This window comes from Muntiacus reevesi, chromosome 3, assembly GCF_963930625.1.
Source record: "Muntiacus reevesi chromosome 3, mMunRee1.1, whole genome shotgun sequence".
In the NCBI taxonomy this organism is placed as follows: Eukaryota; Metazoa; Chordata; class Mammalia; order Artiodactyla; family Cervidae; genus Muntiacus; species Muntiacus reevesi.
In genome coordinates, this window is record NC_089251.1 from 121150356 (window position 1) to 121156355 (window position 6000).

The window sequence follows — 6000 nt, forward strand, 5'->3', positions numbered from 1 at the left end:
AGGATGGCTGATACTTACAATCTGCCCACGGCTCATAGCCTTGACTCCTCTAAACCTCCCTACTTGGTGCGTGATCTGCTTGCAAGCTCCTTTTCAATGCAAAAGAAACTGGGGGGAGATAGCACACCATGCCGTTTGGTTAGACTTGCCAAGGGTCACACTTTCGATGAACATAGTTGGTCTAATATTCCCTTCAGGGAGATTTGACTTAGAAAAGGTTCAAAGAGGAGTCAGAGGAGTTGAAGGCTGAATGACAGTTCTGCCACTTACTAACTGAGTACATTTTCAAACTTAAGTTTCCTCTACTTACAGTGGGGATAATAATATTAATAGTACCCACCTGTGGGATTCTTGTAGAGATTGTTGTTGTTGTTCAGTTGCCAAGTTGTGTCCAACTCTTTGTGACCCCGTGGACTGCCGTATGCCAGGCTTCCGTGTCCCTCACCATCTCCTGGAGTTTGCCCAGGTTTGTGTCCATTGAATCGGTGATGCCATGCAAACATCTCCTCCTCTGTCACCCTCTTCTCCTTTTGCCTAAATGATGTAAATATATGCATTGCAGTGTGTACCCCTTTCAATTTGTAGGCACCTAACCGACTCGATGGACATGAGTTTGAGTAAACTCCGGGAGTTGGTAATGGACAGGGAGGCCTGGCGTGCTGCAGTCCACAGGGTCACAAAGAGTCCGACACGACTGAGCGACTGAACTGAACTGAATTTTTTCTCTTTAAACCTTACCATGATACAGTCATCTGTCTCTGTAACTGAATTACCTCACTCTGGAATACATACATACACAATATATTCAACCATCTGTTCAGAATAAAATATCATTTTGAGGGATTTTTTTTTTTTTTTTTTTAAATTGATCTTGTTACTTAGCTGTTAAGCAAGCCATTGGCGGCAGGGGGCAGCAGTGTACATACGGTATAGATGAACACTAACACTTGTTTCCTTTCCAAGTCCAGAGCCAGGGTTCAACAAAAGTGTAAGCTGTGATTCAAGAACGCACCTTTCTTCTGCCTTCTTGAAAACTATATTTGAAAGTACTCCCTGGATATACCAGAACAGTCCAGAGGACAGATAATTATTTCTTTTATCTTTTTATAATTTTGTGTTTATTTGTTGAGGCTTTATAATTTTAAAGTGTTCTTGTTTTAAAAGAATATTCAAAATTGGTGCAGTAGACGTTTGTTGTTGTTTTTTAGTGTACTTAACTTTCCTAATAAGTTACTGCTGTATTCTTAATCGACACTTAATATACTTGAGAGTGACAAAAAAGACCAATGCTTGAACATATAATAAAATAATAATGATAAATATAGGTGGCATGTGTATGTGCTCAGTTGTGTCTGACTCTTTGTGATCCCATGGACTGTAGTACGTCAGGCTCCTCTATCCGTGGAATATTCCGGGCAAGAATGCTGGAGTGGGTTGCCATTTCCTTCTCCATGGGATCTTCCCACTCCCAACCCAGCAATCGATCCTGCATTGGCAGGTGACTTCTTTTTCACTGTGCCACCTGGGAAAGCCCATAGATGGCATAGCTGTAAGAAATCAAAACATGTGAGATAATGCTTTGCAATGTTAATGATAAGCAAATATGCTAGCAATGGCAGCAATAATATTTAACATTTACTGAGTGCCCGCTTTATGCCAGGCACTGGGTTAAGTGCATTACACAAATTATTACTCGATTTAATCTTCACAAAACCTCCATGATGGAAACAATCCCCATTTCACAGATAAGAAACTGAGGTTCTAAGATGATAAGATAGTTTGAGCTTCTTTCTCTCTGTTTATGGTCTTTTTAAATAGTTCTTTTACTTAACCAACTTTTTTTGCTTGCCTTTTAGTCTAAAATTTTAATTTAGAAAAAAATCCTAAATTTCTATTTTCTCCTGTCTCTCTCTCTCTCTCTTTTTAAGAATGTAGTAACACATTCACCACAAATGAAGAACTGCTCATAATACTACTTTCCTGAGCTGAGTCTGTGCCAACGCAAGAGCTCTGGCCCCTGCAGGGCTTACTGTATCATATCTAACAAACTACAAGACCATGAGAGCTTGGCTACCTCTCAGCCAGGATTTTTTACTTTACCTGTGGGTGATTGCAGCCATGAAATTAAAAGATGCTTACTCCTTGGAAGGAAACTTATAACCAAATTAGACAGCATATTAAAAAGCAGAGACATTACTTTGCCAACAAAGGTCCGTCTAGTCAAGACTATGGTTTTTCCAGTGGTCATGTATGGATGTGAGAGTTGGACTATAAAGAAAGCTGAGTGCCGAAGAATTGATGCTTTTGAACTGTGGTGTTGGAAGACTTTTGAGGGTCCCTTGGACTGCAAGGAGATCCAGCCAGTCCATCCTAGGGGAGATCAGTCCTGGGTGTTCATTGGAAGGACTGATGTTGAAGCTGAAACTCCAATACTTTGGCCACCTGATTCGATGAGCTGACTCATTTGAAAAGACCCTGATGCTGGGAAAGATTGAGGGCAGGAGGAGAGAGGGATGACAGAGGATGAGATGGTTGGATGGTATCACCGACTCAATGGACATGGGTATGGGTGTACTCCGGGAGTTGGTGATGGACAGGGAGGTCTGGTGTGCTGTGGTTAATGGGATCGCAAAGAGTTGCTCATGACTGAGCGACTGAACTGAACTGAAGTGAATACATAGTTGATAAAAAGTAATATTTTAAAACAGGAAGAGAATCCATCTTCTCTTATGTTGTTTTGTTTTCCATATGCATATATACAAAAATACTTTTCAAAATTAAAAACTTTGGCGCTCTATGGTGCAATTATTATTGCTGTCATTTCTATTATAACTTAAAGTGGGGTTCAGCTGTTCACGGCTCAAAAGCCACCCAAGAGTCCAGTTTGATGGAAAGGAAAGTTTGCTTCATTTTGGATGCCAACAACCAGGGTGGAGGGCAGATGTCTGTCTGAAGGCTGACAATCAGTGGGCAAGAGTTTTTATAGGCTGAGGGAGGAGGCAAATGCAGACACAGCGCAGTCAGCCCTGACCGTCATCTTCAAACTGGTTGTCAGTATTCTGCCCAGAGTCATCTGAATTGTTTTAGGTACAGTTAATCTTCAGTTCCTGGGTCGGTCTGTTCCCATTTCCTTGAGGCCAATTCTCAGAATTGTGGCAGCTTATGTCATGGCTACAGTCTGGCCATCATGTAGTTAACTTCTTCCACCTGGTGGGGGTTTCAGTATCTATAAAATGGCTCACAGGATACGGCTCAGAATATTGTCTCTGGCCATATTCTGAGTCATATCTCTTATGGCAGAAAGTGAAGAGGAACTAAAGAGCCTCTTGACGAAAGTGAAAGAGGAGAGTGAAAAAGCTGGCTTAAAACGCAACGTTCAAAAACCTAAGTGTTCTGCCGGTAGTCCGAGTCCCCGGTCGGGAAAGAAGACTCCTTGAAACAATGCAACTCGCAATAGGGGAATTTATTATTGACTCGAGCCAGGGCCTCCCACCCTCACCAGGTGTGTGAGGACGAAAGACCCCGAGCCCCAGTTCTCTCGGATATTTATTAGGTCAAAACAAGCAGCAGGTAGTTGGCGCAATTAGATTGGTTACACAGTGGGTAGTTGGCGTAAGCGGATTGGTTACACAGTTGCAAGGTAATTTTTGTTGGCCCTACGTAGGGCTTTCAGCTTTCCCCTGATAGGTTCCCTTTCTTCTGGCTAGGCATATGTTGATTGGCTGGCTCCAGGAGGCCTGATAATTATGTTACCCTGGGAAACCAGGCCTACTCCTACTCTAGCCTGCCTGCCATGGCGTTAGCCGTGAGAGCCTCACACTAAGATCATGGAATCCAGTCCCAATGGATGACATTATTTTCTTGGGCTTCGGAGTCACTGCAGATGATGACTGCAGCCATGAAATTAAAAGACACTTGCTCTTCAGAAGAAAAGCTATGACCAACCTAGACAGCATATTAAAAAGTAGAGACATTACTTTGCCAACAAAGGTCTGTCTAGTCAAAGCTATGGTTTTTCCAGTGGTCATGTATGGATGTGAGAGTTAGACTATAAAGAAAGCTGAGCACCAAAGAACTGATGCTTTTGAATGGTGATGTTGGAGAAGACTCTTGAGAGTCCCTTGGACTGCAAAGAGATCCAACCAGTCGGTCCTAAGCTGAAACTCCAATACTTTGGCCACCTGATGTGATGAACTGACTCATTGGAAAACACCCTGATGCTGGGAAAGATTGAACGCAGAGGAGAAGGGGACGACAGAGGATGAGATGCTTGGATGGCATCATTGACTCAATGGACATGAGTTTGAGCAAGCTCCAGGAGTTGGTGATGGACAGGGAAACCTGGTGTACTGCAGTCCATGGAGTCACAAAGAGGCGGACAGGACTGAGCGACTGAAGTGAACTGAACTGATTGTCTATAGCCCTTGGTGAGGAACTAAAAGTACTTGACTTTGCTTGATGACTACATAATTATTACTTGGTCTCCCTGGACTCTTTTCCTTTGTTCCTGCATTTTCTCAGTACTCTGATTAAACTTATTCTTTGGCTAAATTCCATGGGCAAAAGGCAGACAGAGGATATGGTGGGGCAAGAACCATAGGGTGCTGCTATTTCACTGTTGTTCTTTTTTCTCAGGCCTTACATCCCCTCCCCAGCATCTCAGAACAGCAGTGACAGGTGGGTAATTCTAGGAAGATATAGCTGACTCTCTCAGTTGATCTGGCATAGGTGAGTTTCCACATGTTTCCCCCTTCTCTTTCTCTGACCTCTCTGGCACTTCCTTCTCAAAACTTCTTTGGCTTCCTCCTGCCTTTCTGATCTATTTCTCTCTTTCTGGTGTTTCACTTCCACATTGCCATTGTTTCCAACTCAATTTACGTAATAGCATCATTTTCCCAAACCAGGTCCTCTTCAAAGACTTCCCAGATTTTCCGTTCTCTTTTTTTCTCATACTTAATCAGCTGATAAGTACTTTTGTTCCTGAAACTCTTACCTGGCCACTCTGGCAGAGCTGACACCTTGGCTCACTCAGTTCTGTTTTTCCTTACTGGTAGGATGGACAGGACAGAAAATTGCCCTCAGTGGAAAAGACGCTGATGCTGGATAAGAATTTTCCCTCTCTGCCCAACCATGCTCCCTCCCGCTGGACAACCTGCCTCATACATTTCTGTAGTTTGATTATGTGTGTCCCCTTCAAAATGCATATGTTGAAATCTTAATGCCAGGTGTGATATTAGACAATGGGAACTTTGGGAGGTGATTAGGTCATGAGAGTGAGCCCTTATGAATGAGATTAATTCTCTTTATGAAGAAGTCAAAGAGGGGTGGGGTGGGGGTGGGAGGAAGGCTCAAGAGGGAGGAGATACATGTATAGCTGTTTCACATTGTTGCACAGCAAAAACACAGTATTGTAAAGCAATTATCCTCCAATTAAAATTTAAAAACAATGAAAAACTAAATAAAAATAAAAAGTAGAGAGTTCCCAAGCCCCTTCTCCCACATGTTGCTGTTGTTCAGATGCTCGGTTGTGTCCAGCTCTCTGTGACCCCATGGACTGCAGCATGCCAGACTTCCCTGTCCTTCACTGTCTCCTGAAGTTTGCTCAAACTCAAGTCCATTGAGTCGGTGAGGCCATTCAACCATCTTATCCCCTTCCATCCCCTTCTCCTGCCTTCAAACTTTCTCCAACATGAGGACATAGCAATAAGCTGGAAGAGGGCCCTCCTTAAACCATGCTGGTGCCTCATCTCAGACTTCCAGGCTCCAGCTCTGTAAGACATAAATTTCTGTTGATTATAAGCTGCCTACTCAGTGGTATTTTATTACAGAAGCATGAACAGACTAAACCATGTATCACCATGATATCCAAACAGTGTTGCTACTGAGCGCAGCATCATGTACCTGCTCAAGAATTAAGGTGGTCAGAGGACTCCCTGCTCTTACCCCAGCCTCACCACCTGGAAGCAACTGGCCAACAGAGGACTTAGTTCCAGGACCAGG